Source organism: Ailuropoda melanoleuca, chromosome 11 (genome assembly GCF_002007445.2).
Source record: "Ailuropoda melanoleuca isolate Jingjing chromosome 11, ASM200744v2, whole genome shotgun sequence".
NCBI classification, from domain to species: domain Eukaryota; kingdom Metazoa; phylum Chordata; class Mammalia; order Carnivora; family Ursidae; genus Ailuropoda; species Ailuropoda melanoleuca.
Genome location: NC_048228.1, coordinates 18,232,646 through 18,260,189, shown reverse-complemented (window position 1 = coordinate 18,260,189; position 27,544 = coordinate 18,232,646). Strand labels below are relative to the sequence as shown.

The window sequence follows — 27,544 nt, the reverse complement described above, 5'->3', positions numbered from 1 at the left end:
ATCTCATTTAATCCTCACAATGTCCATAAGAGAGAGATGTCCTTACCTCCATTTCACAGGTTGGGAGACTGACACCCAGCAAGGTCAAAGAATTTGTCAAAAGTCAACCCCTGGAAAATAGTAGAATTGAGATTTGAATAAAGTTCTGATTTCAAAACGTTTGCTCTCAACAGCTGCATTTAATTATTTTCAATGAAGTGGTTGAAGAAATTTTAAATGTCAAGAAATCCTACTAAGTTATATAAAACAAAACAATCAGAAGGAACAATGTCATCTGCCTGGCTTGATCTATAGCTTCTATTTTTAAAAAGATGTTTTTCATTCATTGTGATATTTCACTGAATCTAAAACTACTCTCCAACTAAAATAATGGAGATTTACTTATACATAATCCTGCATTGACTTTATATTATTCTTGGATTAGGAAAAATTCTCAATTTTCATTTACTATTCTATTCCTGACTTTGTTAGTCGTCTTGTCCCAGATTGAAGATAATTAATTTACCTTAATCTCAGAAAATGATCCCTACCTATGCCATTCCTATGATATTTTAAATATATTTGAAATACATGTTTTAAATATATTTAAATAGCAAAAAATATGTTTTTGTTTTTTACATTTTCCACAATTCAATTGCATAAAAATCCCTAATTTTCAAATTGATTTTGTTCTAAAAAGGTTAATTTGTAGGTCAGTTAGAAACTTGGAAAACATTAATCCTTGTAAACAAAGTTGAAAATGGAGGTTTGGTTCCCAGGCCAGTCATAAAGACTTAAAAATTGATAATGAAAGCTGAACTATAATACTGTAATATTACTCTGAGTTCCCAGTCTTCAAAACAGGTAATTATGGATTCAGAAAAGTTAAGGTAGAAGAGAAAGATTCAATTTCACACAAATATTTAATAAAAGTTCTCTTTTTAAAATAAGAAGTAATAGATAAGAAAACAACCTGTAAGAATATTTCAGTTCCTCTTGTTATGAAACTCTGCTCAGTAAGTATGATAAAATGGTTGAGTAAAGAAATGTAGACCTCTGCTTCTGATATAACCCCTCTGAGCCAGATGGATCACAGAGGAGCACTTGGGATAACAAAAATTGAGGGATGAATTTAGTGAGAAGACTGCCCACCACTGCTCCCCCACATGTGACCAGTGTGGTACACATGCTCAATTCCTCGAATCCCTTCTATATCCTAATGGTCTCTACAGTGGAGTGTGCACTTCTCAGGAAGTATGCAAAGCAATCCATTGAGGTAAAAGAAGAAATTCTTATTATATTTTATGTGCATATGTTTGGATATAAGATAGAAAGGAATTAAGTTGTCTTGATATTTCATACCCCATTGACCTCAATTCCTCATCTGGTTCATATACTTTGATGCAATGTTTAGTATTTGGGGGTTTTGAGGGACTAATAGGAGATACCAGTGGTGGTATTTTTCTTCTCCTTGTTTTTTTAAGTAACTCTTTGTTGAAATATATGTAAAGTACACGAATCATTGTTCAGCTTGGTGAATTGTTACAAAGTGAACACATCCAAATTGATAATGGAATATCACCAACAGCTCAGGAAGCTCCTCAGGTGCCTTCTCATTCATCTTTCCCCTCCTCCAAAAGTAAACACTTTTCTGACTCCAATTACCATAGCTTAGTTTTGCCTGCTTTTGAACTTTATGTACATGGAATCATGCAGTCCATATTTATTTGTGCCTAATTTCTTTTGCTCAACATTATGTTTATAAGATTTCTTCCAAGTCGTTCGAAAGACTTTGTTCATTTTAGTGACTGTTTATTACTCCATTATGTAAATATGTCATTTGTTTTCATTTACTGTAATTTATCCATTTATTGTAATGCTAATGGAAATTTATGATCCTTCAATTTTTGGGTTTTTAGAAATAATTCTGTTCTAACAACTTTTGTGTCTTTTGGTGAATATATGCACATTTCTGGCAAATGTATATCTAGAGGTGGGATTATTGGGTTATAGGGTGTGTACTTTTGTTTTCCAAAGTGCTTGTTCTAGTTTATACTCCCGCCAGCAGATCATGAGTATTCCAGTTGCTTCATTCTTACCAAAAGTCATTAGTATTTTCTTCTGTTTTAGCCATTTTAATGGATATATGGCAATATATAACTGTGATTTTAACTTTTATTTCTTTGATTACCAGTGAGATTGATCATTTCTTCATATATGTATTGACCATTTGGGAACCATTTTTTTTCAACATCTTTTAGGTCTTTTGCCCATTTAGATGATCTGTATTTTCTTATTTTTTTATCATTTCTAATATATTCTTGATACGAAGACTTTGTCAGTCCTTTTTCAGGTAAATATAATACAAATACCTTCTCCCACTCTGTGGCTTGCCTTTTTCACTTTCTTACTGGCATCTTTTGGTAAACACAAGTTCTTAATATTAGTCAAGTCCAATTTATCAGTCTTTTCTTTTATGGTTAGTTCTTTATGTGTGTGTCTGTTTAATAAATTTTTGCCTACTCTCATGATGGTGAAGATTCTCTCTCACGTTATCATCTAAAATATTTGTGGGTTTTTTTAGATTTATACCTCCTTGGAATTAATTTTTATATTTGTTCACACTTTGTCTTTTTTCATGGAGCTATCTAGTAGGCCAAGCATCATTTATTTAAAAAACCATTCATATACCCAAGAGATTTTCTTTTTTGTGCATTTGCTTTCACCATTTTGAGACACATTACAGTTTACATGTTCCTGATAAAAAGGATTTACGGATTCATTTTCTTAAGTAGTAAGATAGTGTAATATTTCATAGTAAGATGTAGATGATCAGGAAAATCTTTGGTATTTATACAAGTTTACTGGCTAGTTCATGGCAAAGGACTTAAAGATGAGCCAAAACAGATTTATTTTACAAAAAAGATGAGTTCCAAATTTCTTTCCTTCCTTCCTTCCTTTCTTTCTTTCTTTTTTTTTTTTTTTTTTTTTTTTTTTTTTTTTTTTTTTTTTGGTCTGTAATAACCACTGGCTGGCTGTGGTATACTCCAAGAAGTTACTTTCAGTTAAAAACAAAACAAATACTTAATCTTTCCCTTCAAAATGATGATGAATTTAAACAAAGAGCTGAGTAAGCAAGTGCTTTTCAAGCAAAAATACAGAGATAGCAAATGGATATGCATATTAGGAAAAACTTTGCATGATATGATTTTTGCTGCTGAAAATGTCACAGATTTTGAAAATGTAAAAAACTTGGCAAGAGAATTTTCAAAGCTGTTTAAAATCTTATAAATGAAAAGTTTTAATTTTGAAAAGATTTATTACAAATACAAAACTATGATATCTTCTAGTTTCAAGGATAACTGACTAACATTAGGAAATACAAAATTTGCTACCTGAATTTCAGCAAAAGCCTTTTGTATAATGGATGGGTAGAAGTAAAAGTAAGTATAATTATTTAACAAGTTCAGCCAAGATTTACATATCTTTGTGAGACATCTTTATTAGCTATCAGTGAGTAAAGCCAAGTATCAAAATAAACCAAACCAGATCTTCTATTCTCTGTGACAAAATGTTAAGCCAAGATTTAAAAACAAAGTGGCATTCAATCACATTGTTCTAAAAATGTCATCAATATAGTATCTTAATGAAGGCATATTAGTTTACTCTTGATACATAACAAATTACCACAAATTAGTGGCTTCAAACAACACTCAATGTGTTAGCACTTAGTTGTATAGTTCAGAAGTCCAGCACAGCGTGGCTGAGTTCTCAGAGTATTACAAGGCTTGTATCAAGATGTTGGCCAGACTGAGTTCTCATCTGGAGACTTGGGAAAAAGTGTTTCTAAGTTCATTCTTTTGGAGGTGGGGGCAATTAGACTGAGGTCCCCATCTCCATGTTGGCTGTCAGCTAGGGGCTGCTCTCTGCTCCAGAGGCAACCTGCAGTCCTTGTCATTTGGCCTCATCCATGTAGAAGTTGGCATTGATGAAATAACTTCTTTTCATGCTTTGAGTCTTTCTGACTTCCTCTTTGACCAGCCTTCAGCTTTTAAAGGGATTATGTAATTGTATCAGGCCCAACACAAATAATCTCCCTATTTTAAGGTCAGTTGATTTTGGATCTTAATTACATTTGCAGAACCCCTTCCCAGCAATACCTAGATTAGTGTTTGTTTGAATGCAATAACTGGTACATCAGGGGCTAGGACTTTTGAGGGGTCATCTTAGAATTCCTCCCACCACAGGGGCAAAAGTATTACATGAATATCTTGATTATTACAGAATAGTGATTTTGCTATATGTAAGATAAGAAATAAATTTTTTGGGATAAATATAAAATCATTTATAAATTATTAACATTCCATTTACTACTGAAACATTGTTGTCTCTTCAATAGAATATCAAAAAGTGATCAATAATAACAGGTTTAGTCGTCTTTGATTTTTTTGTGCCAAATTTCAGTATCATAAAAACAATAATTTTGTACATATTTTAATTAGGAAGATATACTTATCTAGAGGGGAAAATTTGAATTAAGTTTGTTATTCTAATGTATAACTTTAACATGCTTAAATACATGGTACATGGGATGGCCTTATACACATGGTATATAGTATATAGGAATGAGCCTGCTATTTTCCCAATAAATAAGTCTTTTTTTTTTTTTTATTGTTAGGCTTGAGTGAAAAGTCTTTGTACAGGAAAAATTTAGCTAAAATAATTTCTACAAGCTTATTGTACTGGTCATTTTAATCTTCTGAGGAGACTTCCTATAACAAAAAAGTTTCTTTTGCCAAGTAAAGTTCAGCTTGGTAACATCTCAAGCATTGTCATGAAGTGATGTGAATATGTTAAGCAGTCTTCTAAGAAAGAGGTAATTTGCAGGGTTTTTGCCACAATTTTGCCTGAGGTAGCTTCTCTAAACTCCCCAAAAATCTATCAGCAAGAGCAGCAACTGTGATTTGTATGGATGGTTTCCTTGTGTTCTTGACGAATACAAGGAACTCATTCATACAAACCATATTAACCATACATCAAATCTTAACTGCATGGTATTCAAGGTGAGTGCAACATGGCATTTTTATTCAATGATAATGCTACGTTCTTTATGTCAGACATTGAAGTCATGGTATTTGGGTCAACCAGACCTCTGAAAACAATTAAGGTAATATAAGATGACTAATGAGGGAAACGTATATGGGGGCTGAGGACTGCATCAGGGACACATGGTCACTAGAAATTTCAATAGGTTGGCCCCTGCCTCCAAGACATACTGGTAATCCAAATTAGTGACATGGCATTGTTTTCAGTCTTATCAGAAATTCTAATTGCTGAGTACTCTAGGCACAACTAATCCACAGCTAAACCTCTGGTGTATTTCTCTTTTCCCACACCTCCCTAGAATCCTGGAAAATTTTGGTCATTTTTTATTAACTCTAGGACTCCAAAAAATCTCAACAGCCCTGTGGCTATACTAGGCTGGAGCTCAAACTAGAACTTGTATATCCACAGTCCGTTACATTAATGATAATGCCTCAAACCAGTTAATAGATTTCTCATCTTCAAATAGGATATTTTTTACTTGGTTGTACTAAGTATTCCTGCTTAACTAAATCACATCTCTGATTGAAGTTAATTTCTAATCTTGATTACATTTTCAAAATGCAATTACCTGGGGAAGGGAAAGGAAATAATACCAACAAAGACTTTACATTTGTCCTAATGGGGACATGGTGAGAAGTTGGGAGCTATTTAAATTTGATACCCATTGGGAATTCACAGAAGAGGCCTGAAGTTAATACAAGGATCTCTAATTCCTGGAATTATTTGATGCTTCCATGAGCAAATGCTCTCCTGTTCCCTAGAAGGGGATGAGAATGTACTTTTGTTATAACTGTGTTATTTCCTAAATTGTATATTATCATTTCCTAAGGTTCTGTGAATCCAAGAAAAATATACCAGCATATGAAAAGAATAAATAACTGGATTTCCTTTTCTCAGGGGCATGTCATAACCTAGTTATACCTGAGGACTGAATGACCTCTGAATGAATTTAAACTTTATTGATCTTAAATCCAAGAAAGAAAATGGGGAAAATGTGTTTGTATTACTAAACTATTATCCATTTTAGATAGCCAGAATATTGGGATATGCCATTCACAAATGCTATAATAATGGCTTACATTTTAGTGTGTACCTGGACAATGTAGAAGAAAAGGAAGAAAGGAAAAAAGAAAATCATACTATACACCAGCACTATTCAACTGAATATCCTGAGATGTTAGAAATGTTCTAAATCTGCACTGTCCAATATGGTAGCCACTACCCAAATGCAGCTGTTTAGCATTTGAAATATATGGCTAGTATGACTAAGGAACATTTTAACTTTTTAAAATTATAATTAATTTAAATTTATATTCAAATAGCCATATATGACTAGTGGCTACCATATTAGAGAGTACAGCTATAGACTAAAAAACAGCAAAGCTCCATTTTGAAGTTGGGTTCGAAAAGGATACATATTTAAAGATACCAAGAATTTCAAAGTCTGACTCTATTTTCTAATACCTAGCAAAGAACTAATCCTTGTGTTGCAATTTCAGTACCGTCCTTCAATTTATTCTAGTTAATGATTAATAGTACCTAGACTGTACTTCCTTAATAGATTGTAAAAGCTACCAGAGAGAAACAATATTCTTAAAATGTACCTCGAATATACTGTAACTCACCTTAGACATTTAAATATTTTTTACAACAATTTGCTTGGGAAAAGCATAATGTATGCCTTTAACAGATAAGAATAATTTAGACCAGCAAAATATCTAAATGTGCATATTATGAAAATAGGGAAATGATCTATAGAAAACTGCATATTCTTTATGAAGTCTGTGTGTGTGTGTGTGTGTGTGTGGTTATTATCTGTAAATCTCAAGCAGCAGACAATTTCTTTCCAGAGTACCCCAGATTTTTGTTTTTTGTTTAGCTTTGGCAAAGCTGTATGGCTGTATTTGTGCTTAAAGTGATCACTAAAAAAAATAGGAGCTTTACAGCAGCCTCAGACTTCAGAAGTAAACTTGAATAAATCAGTAAAGCACTATAAAGTTAATAAGATATAGTAGTCATAAAGTCTATTTATTATAGCTCAAATTATAACTTGTGACCTCTTCTATTAAGGCTCATCTTTCTATTGTATAGATGGCAGTAGAAAAAAGGTATATTTCATATATTTCTTGAGTTAAACCAAGTAGCAATTTCTTCTCCACACAGCTTTCTGTTCCTTGCCACTCTCAGTATTGCCTGGGGCCACCACTCACTTTATCGTAATTACCCCCCAAAACACCAGTGCCACTATCCTTTTATTATTGTGTTGCAATTGTCATATAAGGAAAGTCCCACCTCTCTTTACTGCCCTCTCCCATAATTTCTCATAACTCCACCAAGAACAACAGATTACAGACTCAGTGAAGATTTCACGACAACCAGAGGGAATTGTAGTCTAGTATAATGGTATGACGATGGATAAGAAACCTAAGACTGGATGCTGATGTTCAAGAAAAAGCTTTATAACCTCTAAAAGATTCTGCATGGGCTGCCTGTCTTGTTAGTCTTATTTCCATCTGGAGTACAATCTCATTTTATCCTCTCAGAGAGTGGCTCCTTTAAACCTTCACCCCTAACCTCAGGGCCTGTCTCAGGTTCTAAAATCTGTTTTCTTCCCAAAATAGGCAACCCTCAGGTCCCAATCACCCACAAGGTCACATTTGTTTCCTTATATCCAAGATACTCAGAATAGCCCAGGATGGCCTTTTTAGGCCAAATTAGAATCGCTTTGTGATTCTATCTCCACCGTGACTGACCATTCTTCGGGTGGATACAGTTCTTTCACTGGGTTTTCTCCTCTCACTGGTTTCTCAAGTGAAAATGAAAAAAGCAAATCTCTGTATTTGACAATATTTTTCTCATAGTTCTATGGCTTGGTTTTCTGAAATCTCCTGATAATTCTTAAATCCATTCAGATTTACAACTGGAGAGTGGAAAAAAGCCATGGGATAACGAAGAAACAGAGACTCTGACAACAATAACAAATGACTGGTCATAAGAGAAAATGACATAACTGAAATTAGAACAACACAGATGTCTGGCAGAATTTTTGGTAAAAAAGCAAGATATGCCTTACACATAGAATTAAGTCTAGGATGGGGAGGGAGAAAAATGGTTCCACACTGCAGTCCACAACTGATGTAAAATAATTGCCCTGAGTCATCAAGTAAAGTCTTAATTGTAATTAATATATTATCTTTATTAAGGCAAGGAAGGATATAATGAACTTTATGAGGATACACACACACACAGTATTCTTATTACCTAAATTCTGCATAATTTGGTGGTTTCTAAATTAATTTATGTGGTTATATCACAGTATTAGCTGAGTAGCTTCTGAACTAGTTTAAGTGTTGTTTTTTCTTACTGTGACTCATGCTGACATTTAACTGTGGTGTATAACAAATGAGCCTTTTAAGCAGTAAGATTCACTTATTTTTCTTGAAATATGTTTGTCTGGTAAATTATTATCAGTAATTACTAAAGATTTACTAAATTAAATTACTAAATTGCTATTGGTAATTTGTAAATTTTTTCTAGTTTAATATATTTCTATCCAGTTGGTTTTACTTACTGTAGTTGAATCCTCCAGTTCTGAACTTCAGTAACATAACAAACCTATTCTATTACTTGTCATTCTCTCAGCATGCTCTAAATTAGATACATAATTGAAATGGAAAGCAGCTATTGGCTGTAAAGTATTCTGGTGTGTCAAGAAGCAAACTACTGGCTACATCTTAATCTTGTCACTAGTTACCTGACATGGAAATTATTTAGTTTCCTTGTGTCTCAATTTGTTACTTGGAAAAATTAGGAATATTTTCTTTCTTAATCTCAATGTTGATGTGAAAATGTATATGAAAGAACTGTATTTGAAACTGACAAAAAAACAGATGATCATTTTTAAAGAATTATTTTTAGGGATCACAGGAATATAGCTCTTACCTAATGAAAACAGAACTTTTCTCCATCCTTGTCCTATCCAATTTTTTTTCATAACAGAAATGTATCAAAATATAACTTCAGAATCCCAGTTGGAACTTTTATAGCAATATTGTAGTAACTGATAATGGCAGTATATTATCAGGATTTCTAATCAACATGAACTTCTAATGGAAAAGAATTGCCCACCTACATTGGAGAGTAAATTTTCCCTGATTCTGCCTTTTTTGTATATACTTAAAGTGGGGCATAGTAACATTCTTGAAGGACAGAGAATTATTATTTGATAATTCTGCCACTTATATAATAACAAATTCAACAATTTTTATTGAGAGCCAGATACTGCTAAATGCTGTAAGGGATACTATTATGAGTGAAGAAAGACATATGGATGTAAAACTAACAATAGAAAAATGTAAAATGGTAAAATGGGGTGAGTTTTTAATTCTATTTGAGGATATTGAAGAAGACTTTGTATTTGAGGCAATAAGAGACCTGAGTCTCGAAGACTGAGTTGGATTTTAAAGGAACAGTGAACAGTGTTTCTACTTGCATACTTCAGAAGTATATTGAACTACATAGAATATAGATTATATATTCTAGTTGCATATATATGCAATATAGTATATATTATATATTTTATATTATATATTCTAGTTATATGTGTGTGTGTATACATATGAATGGAAGTAAATAGCATGTTTGTGGAATCATTAGAGATTCAGTGGGTTTGGAAATTCAGCAGGCTTACGAAGGAAAGCTGAGGGAGACAGACTAGAGAGGTGGGTTGAAGAAGATGAGATTGTAGAAGTATTCTTCTGAATGTCGTATTTATTTTGGACTTTATTTTGAGTAATGGAGAACTATTGGCACTTCTTGATTGTGAGAGCAAGACTTGTGTGTGCAAAGCAGTTTATATTTTAGGAATTCAGTCAATGCCTGACTGGATGAGACTAGGGAAAGATACAATCACCTGCAAAGAGATAGACTAAGCTGATTGCTCCTGGTTAATAAGGTAAGGAGGAGATAAGATTAAAGGTGTAACAGGAAAATGATCAGTAGAACTTGTTGGCATATTGGACATAAGGTAAAAGAGAAAAAATAATAAAAAATGACTCGGATAGATGCCTGATAGATTAGATAGCTGAGGTAAATGGTGGTATCATTTAGTGACATTAAAAATCCAGAAAGAGGAGCACATTGGCACATTGGCAAGCCTGGTTGTGTTGTATTCAAGTCTATCTACCTAGCATGAAGTTTGACCCTTTAAAAGTGAAAAAATTCTATGTTGTGGTTCTGTGATTGGGATTTTGGAGAATGGTAGTAATATAGGTTTCAGAAGAAAGAAGTTCAGGGTGTCAGACATGTCATAAATACTGAGTTCATCAATTTATTGATAAGGTGATAGCAGGAGATAGGCTGGAAACTTTTTCCTAGACAACAATTTTTGAAATTTCTACCTTTGAGTCACCTCCTGTAAGTTCGTATTTCTCATAGCATGGCCACTGGGGCAGCAAGCACCAGCAATCTGGAATTTGTTCAAGATGCATTTTAGACCCCACTTATTACTACTAAATCAGAAATGCTGGGCATTTAGAGGCCAGAATCTGTTTTAAGAATCCCACCATGCACAACAGATGAATTATTGAACTCTACATCTGAAACTAATGTGTACTATATGTTGGCTAATTGAATTTAAATTTTAAAAAAAAGAATCCCACCACGTGATTCTGATTCACACTAAAGGATTTCAACATTGATTGCACATTGGGATCATCTGGGGATCTTTAAAATATACTGATACCTGGGCCACTTTACCGATTCTGATATAGTCAGGTATGAGGCCTGGTCAAAGGACTAGGGATTTTGAAAATCTCCTAGGTGATTCTAATGTGTAGCTTGGGCTGAAAACTATTGTTCTAAAGAGTAACAATAAAGAAATACCAAGAGGAATGTTTCTCAGACTTCAAAAGTGAAAACCAATCATCTAAAAAATGCAGATTCTAATAGAGTAAGTCTGAGGGCAGCCTATGAGTGCATTTCTCATCAGTTCTTCTGTGAACTCGACCACAGACCACACTTCAAAGAGGGAAGCTCTAGAGTATAGTCACCACGTATGTATGATACACTCTCACACAAGGGATTATTAGCTGGGGATGGTTTGGCATGGGAATCAGTAGCACAGGAAAAGAGGTAAGAGTAGGAGTCAAATTTATAAAAATATTTAATTTTTAGAATATTTTTAGATTGAGTTGTCCAAAACCACAAGTGCTTCTTAAAAAGACTGATCCTTTAAATTAAAGTACTGGAACAAGCTACCTGAAGGACTCAAAGTTAAATTTTTGTAGGTAGGCTCCAAGAGAATCATTGGATTATCTTATTTCTTCCATGTTTTTCTGGAAAGAATATGGGTGTGAGTTACTGATGTAACTTTGACAGTCCTATTAACTATTATTCTGGAAGGATTAACCCACATGGGCTCATATCAATCCACTCACAATTCAATGGGAAAGTACTTTCTATTTGTGTGTCCTCACCTATTAGTAAAAGTCAACCTCTAATTTTGGAACATTAGAACCACGGGGGAAAAGATCCCCAAAAGGAATTATGTAGTCTTCCTTTTGTTGTTGTTGCCATTTTTCAAAGAAATGTGCCTTTATGGATCTAATGAAGATTCATTTTTTAATGTGTTTGCAGGAAACCAATTTAGCCTGTCCCCTTTTACCAATGATAGTAGTCAAATCGTTACTTGTCTAATTGACCTCAGCAATGTCCTAATTAGCAAAGCACCTCTGAGCCTGAGGTGATAGCTTACTCTTTGGCTCTTGAATTCTGGCTGCTTCTTCATTAATCAAAAGAAAAAAATAATTACATATGTTAGAATGATTAAATAAGACCTCTGCCTTTCCATTGAACCTTTAGGTTTCTGGTGTTAGGAAAGATGGACATTTTTTTTCCTTGTAAATTGCATTCTGGACTTGTTAATTGATTAGTAAATAAGTGAACTGATCTTGGATGGGAAAGGTATGAGAGATTAATTAATAGTAGTTAGTCAATATTAAAGGGAAATGGGTCAAAATGGAGTTCGGTACCATACATTCCTACTATGAGTTAACCCCTGTATTCCGTTCGCAAGAAGATTCAAAAGGAGCTTTTTAAAACTCACTCTACCATATTAATGTTTAATTATGGGTATAAAATGGTGAAATATCAACTTTTAATATTTACTTTATTAAATAAGTTATGAAATACATTCAAAATCACAAGGCATATAATTACCTTATTAATATAGAAATATGCTTTTCACATTTCTTGAAAATATTTTAGTCAAGCTCTCCATATGCATCTTCTAAAATAGTCTCATCATCAGTACAGTTCCTTGTTGTATCCTCTCATGCATTTGTCAAAAGCACATCATTTTATTGGCCCACATTTTTTTTAGATAAAACACATTTTGGATCTGTATATGATATTCTCACTGGAAACTTTATCCTAAAAGTATACAATCACAAAACATGAGTACATTTTGTTTTTTTTATATTGTTCTATGTATATGCATTCACGATCTCCCCAACACAACCATTTTCTGCTTTGCTTTATAAGTAAATTTTAAAAGGCCTGTTTACAATCAAACACTTGGAATTGTGAAGTCATGCTAACTAGAGTAATGAAGAAATCTGTATCAATTTTTTTCATAGGGTGCGTGGGTGGCTGAGTTGGTTAAGCGTCTGCCTTCAGCTCAGATCATGATCTCAGCGTCTTGGGATTGAGCCCCACATCGGGCTCGTTGCTCAGCGGGGAGTCTACTTCTCCCTTTCCCTCTTCCTGCCGCTCCCCCTGCTTGTTCTCTCTCTGTCAAATAAATAAGTAAAAGCTTAAAAAAATTTTTTTTCTTGTTTTCTCACCAGTCACTAGTAGTGACATGTGTTTCAGACTATGTATTTTTTTCCCTAAACAGAATTTGATTAGTCTAATTTAGTAAACAGAGAGAAGACCAGCAATAAGTAGACTTTGTAAGACCTGGATATAAAGTAATTATATCTGGTTATCTGAGAGTTAATATTTTAGGAGAAAAAAACTGTTTGCCTTATATTTGAACATACCCAACAATAATAATGTTTGGTCCACAGAAATTGTTTTAAAACAAATTTATACTAATTATCAATGCTTTTGAATTCTACATTCAATCTTATTTTTGTATGTTTCTGAAACTGATTATGATTGATAAAAATTATAAATACAATTTAGGGAATTCTCAAAAGGTATTCATATATTATATAAAAAGTGAAATACACACTATATACTCTCTTACAAGATTGAAGCCTTTGTGGACTATATTTCTTTTGCTAAAAGTTATTTTTGCTGGGAGAGGCAAATTACTAGGGATGGTATCCGGAAGCAAAATTAATTCAGTCTTAATTTAATCTTAGGGATTTTCCCTTTAAATTTAGTAACTTCTAAATTTGAACCCACTTTAAAAAGTCGTGCTTACCTGTATATTGGCCAACTTTTGCAAATGGTGGCGACGAAATTGCAGCCGCTTTCCACAATGCACATTTTTTTTATTGTTGTGGGTATAATTTGAAGGCTGTTCTCTGCTGGGCTCCACGGGGTTCAGCCCAGATCCACGAGTCTTCTTGCTCCTGGATCCCTTCTGAAGAAGGAGCCACCATCTGTGACATGATGTTCTCATGGCAGAGGACAGCCGCTCAGGTGGGACAGAGCCAACCCAGGCAAGGCATTTAAAACTTCTACTTGAGCAAACATATACCACATTCACTCAAATTCCATTGACCAAAGAAAGTCATGTGGCTAAATCAATGTCAATGGGGCAAGAGAATATATTCCCTGCAGATGGGGAAGCATGACAAGGATGGGGAAGAGACAAATAGTTGTGAGCAAATAATACAATCCACCACTGACAATCACTTTGCTGACTGTCTTGTAATGTGTAACACTTGCTTAATCGTCATTAGAACTAGAATTAATGTCAGCAAGTGTGAAGGACACATATTGCTTTTAGGTACTTAAAATGGCCATGAAATTGGATGAAGGTCAATATGTCAAAGTTGAGAAAAGCCAGTCAATATGTTTTCTAATGTACTTTTAGTTTCTAATGATGCTATTATTAATACTTTCTTTTATGCATTTTAAACTTCTCAAAATAATTTTTATTTATAAGTCCTATTTGGGAGTTTTTCCTTTCTGTACCATCCCTGTCAGTGTAGCTCCAAGTCTGGTTCTTTTCCAGCTCTCCCAGAGAGTCAGGAGATATTTAATTTCCCTTAGTATTTCTGCTAAACTAGCTAGACTAAACTCTTTTCTATATATATATCCTATGGAGTGGATATGTATCTTTAAGAAGCTAATATATAAGAAGGTACCTAGCATATGGTATGCATTTTAAAAAGTCACCTCATTTTCAGTTCTATAATTTCATTTTGAAAATGTTGATGTATTACTTTACTGTTGATTTTTTTTGTCACAATACTTTCAAGTTCTTAAGAATTTCTTACCTTAATTTTTTTTATTGTCTCTGAAAGCCTGGGGGTGGTAATGAACATAAGATGAAAAGCAGTTTTTCTACCACTCTCTGAAGATGTTTCTAAATCAATCATATGTCCCAGACTATCCAAAGCAATTCCAATTTAAAATAAGCTGCTGAACTGTCCCCATAAGTATACTTTTATATATGACATCCATGTTTCATGTTTTGTTTCACAAAACTTCTGGGTTCTGAACATGTAGAGATTCAGGAAGTGGCATGCTGGGAGAGAGCATGGAAGCTCTGGGCCCTTTCCCTCTCCTGTGCCCTGTGCATCTCTTTAATCTGGCCATTCCTGAATTATATCCTTTTATAATAAGCCAGTAATCTAGTTTTAAGTTCTTCTCCCAGGTGGTGTTTCTTTTTAGGCAACTCAACAGAAGAATTATAAGAGAATCCAAAAAGCAGTTTATGATGATTACAAATTTGTCACTAAGACAGACCTTAAAAATTTAGGCCTCAGACATCTCATTTTCACCAGGCATATATGCATGGATTTTTCATGGATGTAAGACTGTGTCATGAGTGAAATTGATAGTAAAGTGATTTGCTTATGAAAAATATAGGAAAAATAAGATCTGATAGAAGATAGATGATGTGCACAGAGTCCAGTTAAAGGGTTGCCAAAAGTTAACAAAGAGCTGACACTTAAATTAATTGAGGGAGAAGAAAAGAAGCAAAAATCTACATGGAAAAAGGAAATAAAAAGCCTTTCTAATATTCTCACCAATGATTGGTTTAAGTTGTTTGAGAACACTGACTTCAAAGTAGACAAAGAAAGTAAAGAATTTTAGCTTTTGAATGCAGTTGTTTAAAAAGTTAATGAAGAAGGAAGAAAACTCTTAGAGCAACAAATACTTTATGAAAAAGAAGAGAAGGAAGAACTAAAAGGAAAACTGAGTGGTGCAGAAAGTTCTAAGAATTCAGATGATGAAAAAGACTGAGTTGAAGAGGTCAGGAAACAGCACAGAATTTTCCAACAGGAGGAAAAAGAAGCAAGAATGACTGAGGGAGAACCAGCAGACAGTCCTCAATCCCCAGTTTTATGATGTCAAAGCAGGAGAAATCAGAAGCTACAAAGATTCTGCCACAAAGCAGAAGCTGATGAATAAAACCCTTGAAGATCATTTGAAACTTGAAGCATAAAATGGAACATTGAGTGTATCAGAAGCCATGGTTGTCAGCAAACAATTGACATTCATGTTAAAAAGTTCTGAACAGCAGAAGCAACAGGAGGCTGAGAAACTGCACCAAGAGAGGGAAATATTTTGTCATTCAGCGGTCACCTGAAGTCAAGACACAGAAGAGGACTGCTGTTTCATTGAATTTGGAAACAATCCTACATCTGATTTGGAACGAGCACTTCTCCAAATGGGTCATCATTAGAGTCTCTTAAACACAGACAAGGGAATGCACATTTTAAAAGTTCCATATAAATTCTTGATATATCTGCACAGGTAAATATTTGACAACTTGTCCCTGTGCTTATGGGTAGGACTTTGAAACTAGGCCCCCACCACCTGGTCAGTGCATGGCCCCAGGCTGCTTTTCATACCTTGTTCCTTTCCATAAACATTGTCCTTTCCCCCCTGATTTTAATCAGGTAAACCACATTGTTTTCTTTTAATATTGTGAAATGTATACCATGAAATGAAAGGTTATCCTGTGCTAATAATGAAGATCGATCATATTCTGTAACTTTTTTCTTATAACACCTGCTGCCATTCATGATTAAACCATTCAAGAGGACCATCCCTGTCTTATATGATGTGTATATATTGCCGTGTTTGTGTTTATAGGTATATGTTAATATGTTTGTTACTTATGTATGTGTTTGAGATTTTTTTTTAAAAATATATTTTATACCAAGAGAATATAATTTAGCGATAATAACAACTTGAAACAAGAAGTGGAAGCTACTGGTTATTCTTTTAACTTTTCAAAAGGTTAAATACAGATTTTTTATTTGTTTCTTAAGTTTAATTAAAGATAAACTGGCTGGAGAAGACAATTATTAAAAACCTTCATTTGAACAACACATACACTATCCTTAAATATAACTTTCAGTTAAATATGAGGAAAATCTTTTTTTTAATGATTTTGTATTATATTATGTTAGTCACCATACAGTACATCCCCGGATTCCGATGTAAAGTTCGATGCTTCATTAGTTGCGTATCACCCAGTGCACCATGCAATACGTGCCCTCCTTACTACTCATCACCGGTCTATCCCAATCCCCCACCCCCCTCCCCTCTGAGGCCCTCAGTTTGTTTCCCATAGTCCATAGTCTCTCATGTTTCATTCCCCCTTCTGATTACCCCCCCTTTCTTTATCCCTTTCTTCCCCTACCGATCATCCTAGTTCTTATGTTCCAAGATGAGAGAAATCATATGATAATTGTCTTTCTCTGCTTGACTTATTTCACTTAGCATTATCTCCTCCAGTGCCGTCCATGTTGCAGCAAATGTTGAGAGTTCGTTCTTTCTGGTAGCTGAGCAATAGTCCATTGTATATATGGACCACAGCTTCTTAATCCAGTCATCTGTTGAAGGGCATCTCGGCTCCTTCCATGATTTGGCTATTGTGGACAATGCAGCTATGAACATTGGGGTGCATATGGCCCTTCTCTTTACTACGTCTGTATCTTTGGGGTAAACACCCAGTAGTGCAATGGCTGGGTCATAGGGTAGTTCAATTTTTAACTTTTTAAGGGACCTCCACACTGTTTTCCAGAGTGGCTGTACCAACTTGCATTCCCACCAACAATGTAGGAGGGATCCCCTTTCTCCACATCCTCTCCAACAATTGTTGTTTCTTGCCTTGTCTATCTTTGCCATTCTAACTGGCGTAAGGTGGTATCTCAGTGTGGTTTTGATTTGAATTTCCCTGATGGCTAATGATTTTGAACATTTTTTCATGTGTCTGTTAGCCATTTGTATGTCTTCATTGGAAAAGTGTCTGTTCATATCTTCTGCCCATTTTATGATTTGTTTATTTGTTTCTCGTGTATTGAGTTTGAGAAGTTCTTTGTAGATCTTGGATACCAGTCCTTTATCTGTAGTGTCCTTTGCAAATATATTCTCCCATTCCGTGGGCTGTCTCTTAGTTTTTTTGACTGTTTCCTTGGCTGTGCAGAAGCTCTTTATCCTGATAAAGTCCCATAAGTTCATTTTATCTTTTATTTCTCTTGCCTTTGGCGATGTGTCGTGAAAAAGGTTGCTCTGGCCGATGTCATAGAAGTTGTTGCCTATGTTCTCCTCTAGAATTTTGATGGATTCCTGTCTCACATTGAGGTCTTTCATCCATTTGGAGTTTATTTTTGTGTATGGTGTGAGAGAGTGGTCAAGTTTCATTCTTTTGCATGTAGCTGTCCAATTTTCCCAGCACCATTTATTGAAGAGACTGTCTTTTTTCCACCGGATGTTTTTTCCTGCTTTATCAAAGATTAGTTGCCCAAAGAGCTGAGGGTCCATTTCTGGGTTCTCTATTCTGTTCCATTGGTCTATAGGTCTGTTTTTGTGCCAGTACCATGCTGTCTTTTTGATCACAGCTTTGTAGTACAGCTCGAAATCCGGCATTGTGATGCCCCCAGCTTTGTTTTTCCTTTTCAACAGTTCCTTGGAGATTCGGGGCCTTTTCTGGTTCCATACAAATTTAAGGACTGTTTGTTCCAGTTCTTTGAAAAATGTCCTCGGTATTTTGATTGGGATAGCATTGAAAGTGTAGATTGCTTTGGGGAGTATGGACATTTTAACTATGTTAATTCTTCCAATCCATGAGCATGGAATATTTTTCCATCTTTTTATGTCTTCCTCAATATCTTTCAAAAGTGATCTATAGTTTCTAGCANAATGTCTTTCAAGAGCGATTTATAGTTTCTAGAATATAGGTCCTTTACGTCTCTGGTTAAGTTAATTCCAATTTAACGTATGGTTTTTGGTGCTATTGTAAATGGGATGGATTCCCTAATTTCTCTTTCTTCAGTCTCGTTATTCGTGTATAGAAATGCAACTGATTTCTGGGCATTGATTTTGTATCCTGCCACCTTACTGAATTGTTCTATAACTTCTAATAGTTTGGGAGTGGATTCTTTTGGGTTTTCCATATAGAGTATCATGTCATCTGCGAAGAGAGACATTTTGAGTTCTTCTTTGCCGATTTGGATACCTTTGATCCCTTTTTGTCGTCTGATTGCAGTTGCAAGGACTTCTAGTACTATGTTGAATAATAGTGGCGAGAGTGGGCATCCTTGTCGTGTTCCTGATCTTAAGGGAAAGGCTTCCAGCTTTTCCCCATTGAGAATAATGCTTGCAGTAGGCTTTTCATAGATGGCTTTTATGAGATTGAGAAATGTACCCTCTATTCCTACACTCTGAAGGGTTTTAATCAGGAAAGGATGCTGTATTTTGTCAAATGCTTTTTCTGCATCAATTGAGAGGATCATATGGTTCTTGAGTCTTTTCTTGTTGATATGNTTCTTATTGATATGATGTATCACGCTGATCGATTTGTGAATGTTGAACCACGCTTGCATCCCAGGTATGAATCCCACTTGGTCATGATGGATAATCCTTTTAATAATGTACTGTTGGATTCTATTAGCAAGCATCTTGTTGAGGATTTTGGCGTCCATATTCATTAGGGAAATTCTGTAATTCTCCTTTTTGAGGGGGTCTTTGCCTGGTTTGGGGATCAAGGTAATATTAGCCTCATAGAATGAGTTTGGTAGCTTTCCTTCTGTTTCTATTTTTTGAAATAGCTTTAGGAGAATAGGTATTATTTCTTCTTTGAATGTTTGGTAGAATTCCCCAGGAAAACCGTCTGGGCCTGGAGTTTTATTATTTGGAAGGTTGTTTATCACTGACTCAATTTCTTCATAGTTAATTGGCCTATTTAAGAAATCTATTTCTTCCTGTTTCAGTCTTGGTAGTTTATAGGTTTCCAGGAAGGCCTCCATCTCTTCCAGATTGTTTAGTTTTTTGGCATATAGCTGTTGATAAAAGTTTCNAAATGAGTCTCTTGTAGATAGCAAATGGATGGGTCATGTCTTTTTATCCAATCTGCAACCCTGTGGCATTTTATGGGAGAGTTTAAACTGTTTACATTGGCACTGAGAACTGAGAGATAGAATTTTAATGATGCCATGTTGCCAGTAAAGTCTTTCTTTGTATTGGTTGTGACTTTCTGGTCTGTATCACCCTTGGGGCCTTTTTGCCTTTATAGAACCCCCATTAATATCTCCTGTAGGGCTGGTTTCGTGGTTACGAAATTGGTTAATGATTGGCGATTTTGGAACGTCTTTATTTCTCCATCAATTCTGAATGACAGCTTTGCTGGATAAAGGATCCTTGGCTGCATGTTTTTCTCTGAAAGAGCTTTAAAAATGCCCCCCCAAGCCTTTCTCTCATTCCAGGTCTCTGTAGACAGGTCTGACGTAATCCTGATACCTTTGCCTTGGTACGTGAGAAATTTCTTTGCCCTGGCCGCTTTCAATACTGTATCCTTGGATCTAATATTTGCGAATTGCACTATGACGTGACATGGCATAGGTTTGTCATGGTTGAACTTGGGATGGGTCCTCTCTGCCTCTTGGACACGAATGCTTGTTTCCCTTGCTAGATTAGGGAAGTTTTCAGCTACAATTTGTTCAAATATCTCTTCTAGACCTCTGTTTTTCTCCACCCCCTCGGGGATGCCGATGATTCTGACATTGGATCATTTCATTGAGTCAGTAATCTCCCGTAACCTACATTCATGGGTGTGGATTTTTCTACGTCCAGCTTCTATTTTCGTTTTTTCCTCTACTAACCCATCCTCCAATTCGCTAATACATTCCTCTGCTTCGGTGACCCTGGCCATCAGAGCCTCTAGTTTTGCCTGCATTTGGCTCATAGAATTTTTAATATCTGTCAGATTCACTTTCATTTCTGCCCTTAGGGATTCTATATTCTCAGCAACGCTTTCTCTGATGCTTTTTTCAAGTTTACTCATCATCTTGACCATTGTTGCTCTGAATTCCATTTCTGATAATTGGGATACATCCATATGTATTAATTCTGTGGCCGAGGCCAATTCTGTGGCAGAGGCCACAGACTCATTATCTTTTCTNGGGGGGGGGGGGGGGGCTTCTCCGTCTTGTCATTCTGAGGAGGAGAGGTTGCGGGGTTGTCCAGAGCCCAAATTATTGACTGGGACCCAGTCAATAGGGATCTTAGGGATGTGGGCTTCTTCTTTAAAGATTTTATTTATTTATTTATGTGGCAGAGAGCCAACCAGCGAGAAAGGGAACACAAGCAGGGGAGTGGGAGAGGAAGAAGCAGGCTCCCAGCGGAGGAGCCCGATGAGGTACTCCTTTCTGGAATGCCGGGATCACGCCCTAAGCCGAAGACAGGCACTCAATGAATGCGCCACCCCGGCGCTCCGGGATGTGGGCTTCTTGATTTTTCAGCCTGCCTTCTGGGGGAGGGGCCTGCCCCGCGGATACTCAGGCAACCCTGTTTGGGTAGAGTCTCCGTGTCCCCTGCTCGGGGGGATGGGGATGGGCATGCTGTAAGCCGGTATTTCCAGGCTTTTGTTCTCTGGCGCTTTCTCTGGCGGTTTGCTCTGCCTCTTCTGAGAGTCAGAGCAGCAGCGGCCGAATCTCAGCCTCTGTCACAGAACAGAGGGATCGCGGCCCGTTCTCCACTGATGTTCTGGCCACTTTAACTGTTTCTGTTGGTGCTGCTCAACCCTGCAGCATCCCGGGATGTGCCCCCACACTCGGCGTCCCCGCCCTCACTTCCAGGGCCGCGCGTCTCTGTCCTTTGTGTTTCTAATGCTGCCAGCCGCCAGCCGCCCCGAGTGCACTCCCAGAGCTCCTGGTCTCAGTCTGGATCCAGTGAGCACACCGGAGTTCCGGAGTTCCATGAGATGCTTGGTGGCGCACGCTCCCGGCTCACGGTCTCAGTCTGCTGTCTCACGGGTGCTGTCCACAAGTCTGCCCGATCCCCCATGCAGGTGGCTGCCACTTCCCGCGCCCGAACACGGCGGCTCCCCCCCCCCCTTCCGTTTATCTTCCGATATCTGTGCACGGTTTCACGGCTCTCCGCTTCGTACCTCAATACTCAGCGCTGGAGATGTTCATTTGTAGAGATCCAGATGTATCTTCCTGCATTTCAGGCTGATTCCATGGATGTTCAGGCTGGTCTGGTACCTATCCAGCTTGACTCAGGGGACCGGCTGAAAAAGGGGTCCCCCACTCCTCTGCCATCTTAACCAATCTGAGGAAAATCTAACTTCGAAATCTTTCTCCTTGTTAATTTTCTGGATAATTTGGCATTTGGCTTATCTGATTGACATTATTTATGTCATTCCTGAAGCTGAATGTTGAAAAGGACCATGGACACAAATACTGAAGAATTATTGTGCAGCCAGGATATCTGTCCTCCCTGTGAGAGCCTCCAGACTAAGGGGACTGTGTTAATTCAGTGTCCCAGTTTGGCTATGTGGGAGAAAGAGCAGTAAAGACAAATGACAGAAGAATGGGATCCACAGTGACTGTGGTCCTTAGGTATTCTCTTTAGAGTGCAAGTAATAGTCATTTATTTTTACAATTAAACACTCATTCATTTTACATAAAATGTTCCATATTTTGAAAGATATATTTTTTTAATTTAAAAAGAAAGATCAGGGTGCCTGGGTGGTACAGAGAGTTGAGCGTCCAGCTCAGGTCATGATCTCAGGGTTGTGATATCAAGCCCCCACAATGGGCTCTATGCTCAGCCTGCAGTCCGCTTGAGATGCTCTCTCCCTCTTCCTCTGCCCCTCCCACTCACGCTCTCCCACTCACTCCCTCTCTCTGTCTCCCTTTCTAAAATAAATAAATAAATCTTAAAAAAAGAAAAGATAACTACAGAAAATTCTATTAGCATTTTGGGCTATATATTTTGAGACTTTTTTCTATTTATGCATATTTATTTTCTTTAAAAATGATTTCATACTGTACATATTAGTTATTAACTTGTTTTTATTACCTAACACTCTACCTTGGCTATATATCCCTACAATATATTCTATTACATCATTTTGATGATTGCATAAAGTATTTTACCACATGGAGATTACATAACTTTTTAAACCAGCTTGTTTATTTTTCTCTCGTATTTCGTTTTTCAGCATAAATGTTTTTGAGACAAGCATTTTTACAGATAAACCTTGGGAAAATGCATAATTATTTCTTAGGATAAATTTCTAAAAGTGTAAATCCTAGATAAAAGATCATATATATTTTTAAATTTTAAGAACATATTATGGACACTTTCTCTAGAAAATTTGTATTAATTTACATTCAATTCAGCAGTATTCATGAGGGGATCCATTTTTCCACTCCTTCACTGATTGTCATTCTTCATAACCTTGACCTACATGAAAGCCAGTTAATAATAAGCTGAATTTTCTTTTTTAAGAAACTATTTTCCAGGGGTGCCTGGGTGGCTCAGTCAGTTAAGCATCTGCCTTTCACTCAGGTCATGATCTCAGAGTCCTGGGATTGAGCCCCACATTGGGCTCTTGGCTCAGTGGGGAGTCTGCTTCTCCTGTTTCCCCTCTGCTTGCTCATTCTCTTTCTTTCCTGCTCACTCTCTTTCTCAAGTAAATAAATAAAATCTAGTTTAAAAAAAGGAAGAAAGAAAGAAAGAAAGAAAGAAAGAAAGAAAGAAAGAAAAACTATTTTCCATTATTCCTATTTCCATTTTCTGTCTAAGAGTCTGGAAGAAGAGGTTAAAATCTCAGTGGCTATTCCTACTCATTCAGTGGCCTGAGCAGTGAAACTTGAAGACCAGTCTTCCATGACAGGCTGAGCACTCTAATCTTCAGGAAGGAGCTACTGGATAGGCACAAAGGGAGCCTGTACACCTTCAGACCAGTCTGAGATTTCAGGTTGAGTTAGTAGGAAATTTAGGGAGCTGGAGCAGTCCATTCACCCTGAAATTCTTACTTAGTCACAGCCTTTTTCAGCAGCAGCCTGTTCTTTTCACTCTCTTCAGGATCTCTGTAAGTAGAGATCACGTATTACCGCCCATGGATGTTCAAGGGATATTCTGCCACACATGCGCAGAGCTTCCTGGGCCAACATTTACCGTGTATCAGACTTGCAGAATGAGTTCCCTTTTTGTTGCATGTGGGATGGCAATGTCCACATAGTGCAGAGCAAAGTCTGTGTTACAGAGAGCAGCAGTAGGCAGATTAACACAGCACACCTCTGTAAGAGGCTACTGGTGAGCTCCAGGATCAGTCACTGCTGCAAGTCACAGCTCCCAAAGGCTGGATCTGGTTGGCAAACGTTCCAGGAGTGGAGTGGCCAGCAATAGGAGTGACTCCAGTGGCACAGCAAACTTCAGTGCATCTTACCTGCCAGTATTCCTGGAGGATATGGCACTGATATCAGCTGCGTTTTCAATGGCACAAGCTGCCAGCAGAATCTTCTCCCAGGTTCTCTTCAGGCTTATGATATAGATGCTATCTCTTTTCTTGTGTAGATGTATTGTTCCATTTGGAAGTCAAGTGTGGTGCATTTAAATGGAGTCCTGCTGCAAGAGATTTTGAGGACATTGCCCTCCTTCATTTGTGAGATATCAAAGGCTCCAGACAATTTGAAAATTTCCCTTTATGAAGGGAACTCAGAATATCATATGGATCCCTCTCGGGCAGCACAGAAAGGTAACGAGCTGTATTTTAATTCACATTTCCATTATTATCAACTTACAGTTTTTTTCATGTGCATTGTCTGTTTATATTTCTTCATTTGTGAATTACCACTTATGACATTTTCCTATTTTTCTTTGGAGTGTTTTGTTTGTAAGTTGCAAGCATTCCTTTTGTAGTAACCAGTTTAAAAAGTAATCACTCAAACACATTGCAAATAAACTTGCTCAATTTGGAGCTTTCTTTTTAAACCTGTTTACTGGTATTTGCAAGCAGCTTTTTATTTATGTTTTTTATAATTTTGGGTCAAAATAGATTTTCAGAAAAACTAATCTGGCAGTGATAGGGAAGCTTGTTTAGCCAGGGAAAGCTCAATTAGGAGATTAATTCATAATCAAAAACTGAAATACGGGTCTGCAGGCAGAAGCCAGAGATGGAAATAAAGCAGAATGAATAAATGTCAGATGCCGTTTTAAGGGGAAAAAAAATGATAAGGATTGGTTGAATGTAGGATCTAAAGAGATGTAAGAATCATGGATGATTACAAAGTTTGAGACTGAGAAAAATGTACCAGTGCTAGAAATATAAACATTGGGATGCTGTACCTTTGAGTCTCAAAGTTTGTTTTGTTTTGTTTCGTTTCAAGTAAATTAAGTTTACTATAACAACAATCTACAAAATGAACACTGAAGAGTTCTTAGAATTTTTTTTCTACTACATCTTTGATGAGTGTTTTGAAATAACCACTCAGGTTTTATTCTGTTTCATTATTTAACCAGTATCTGTATTGTCAGCTAGTAGCCCTAGGTAAAGAGGATTTTCTCAGCCTTCCAACTTCCTACTATGGTTATGTTAATCCTTCTGTCCCATGTTGGTCAGGGTCATAGGTGAGTTGTTGGGATTATTTGCTGTGTCATCAGACTCCGGTATGCAATCTGCTTTTGTCCCTGCCCCTGTGTTTCTGAGTCACCCAGTACTGTATCTAAACTCAAGCTTAGTACATATGCGGGATCATGGGCAAGGGCAAATGGTTTGGCTGATCAAGGGCCTGTAAAGAGAAAGAATAAAAGAGTTTGAGGGAGATTGAAGGAGGTCTGGGGTAGAGACCTGTTGTTAGATATATGAGAATGGGCATGAACTGTGGAGAACAAAAGGCACTGATACATTGTTGTCTCTGGCTATAGGAATGTGATACCCTGTTTATGAAAGGTTGTCATAGGAATCCTATAGAGGGAGTTCTCTGGATTTCTCTAACAACACCTTATCCACAATTCCAAAAATACAAAGATCTCTGAAATTCAACAGATATTTTTCTTTTTGCAAACTCATTTGGCAATAGAAACTTACTTGAACTGACATGAGGACATTTATACTTTTTATTGTGTACTTTTGAGATAAAATTGATATATAACATACTATTTTCAGATGAACAAGGTGATCATTTAATATCTGTATATATTGCAAAATGATCACCATAATAAGTATAGTTAACATCATCACCACAGATAATTACAATTTTTCCTTGTGATGAGAACATATGATATCTACTCTCTTAGCAGCTTTTCAATATACAATATTTTTAATAATAATTTTTTATTATGTTAGTCACCATACAGTACATCCTTAATTTTTGATGTAGTGTTCCATGATTCATTATTTGCATATAACACCCAGTGCTCCATGCGATACGTGCCTTCCTTAATACCCATCACCAGCCTATCCCAATCCCCCACCTCCCTCCCCTCTGAAGCCCTCAGTTTGTTTCCCAGAGTCCATAGTCTCTCATGGTTCATTGCCCCTTCTCTTTACCCCCCATTTCACTCTTCCCTGCCTTCTCCTACCGATCTATTTCTTATGTTCCATAAATGAGTGAAACCATATGATAATTGTCTTTCTCTGCTTGACTTATTTCACTTAGCATTATCTCCTCCAGTCCTGTCCATGTTGCTGCAAATGTAGGGTAATCGTTCTTTCTGATGGCTGAGTAATATTCCATTGTATATATGGATTAAGAAGATGTGGTCCATATATTCAATATACAATATAATATTATTAACTACAGTCACCATGCTGCCCATTGTATCCAATGGCATCTTATTTTATAGATGGAAGTTTGTACCTTTTGGACCCTTTCATCCATTTCTCCTCCCGTACTCCCCACCTCTGGCATCTATCAAACTGTTTTCTGTATCTCTGAGTATAGGTTTTTGTTTGTGTGTGTTTGTTTTTAGATTCCACATGTAAATGAGATTATATGTTATATGTCTTTCTCTGTCTGACTTATTTCACATAACATAATTCCCTCAAGGTCTAGCCATGGTGTTGCAAATGGCAAGATTTCATTCTTTTTTATAGCTGAGTAATATTTTAGTCTGTGCATGTATATCACATTTTCTTTATCCATTCATTCGTCGGTGGACCCTTAGGTTGCTTCTGTGTGTTGGTTATTGTAAATAGTGCTTCAGTGAATATGGGAGTGCATATATCCTTTTGAGTTAGTGTCTTCATTTCTTTTGGATAAATATCCAGAAGTGGAATTGCTGGACCAATGATTGTTCTATTTTAAAGTTTTTGAAGAACTTCCATACTGTTTTCCATTATGACTGCACCAATTTACATTCCCAGCAACAGTGCAAGTGTTCCCTTTTCTCTACATCCTTGCCAATACTTGTTATTTTTGTCTTTTTGATAATTGCCATTCTAACAGGTTTTTTTTTTCATTCTAACAGTTTTGAGGTGATCTTTCCTTGTGGTTTGATTTACATTTCTCTGATAATCAGTGATAGTGAGCACCTTTTATGTACCTGTTGGTCATTTGTATGTCTTCTTTGAAAAAATGTCTATTCAGATCTTCTGCCCATTTTTAAATCAGATTGTTTTTGCTATTGAGTTATATGAGTTCTTTTTATATTTTGGATATTAACCCTTTGTCAGATACATGATTTGCAAATATTTTCTTCCATTCAATAGGTTGCCTTTTTATTTTGTTGATTATTTCCTTTGTTGTGCAAAGGTTTTTTAGTCTGATGTAGTCTCACTTGTTTATTTTTGCTTTTGCTTTTGCTGTCTTTGTTTTTGGTGTCAGATCCAAAAAATCATTGAGACCCATGTTAAGGAGCTTACTGCCTATGTATTCTTCTAGGACTTTTATGGTTTCAGGTCTTAAGTTCAAGTCTTTAATCCATTTTGAATTCATTTTTGTGTATGGCATAAGATTGTGATCCAGTTTCATTCCTTTGCATGTGACTGTAAGGTTTTTGCAGTACCATTATTGAAGGAACTGCTCTTCCT

The 27,544-nt window shown here is 36.3% G+C and overlaps 1 pseudogene; it reads left to right on the top strand.

Annotated features, from left to right (window-relative positions):
• The window catches only part of LOC105239167, a 186,038-nt pseudogene extending 170,144 nt beyond the window's left edge, over positions 1-15,894 (top strand).
• Positions 15,895-27,544: the final 11,650 nt, after the last annotated feature.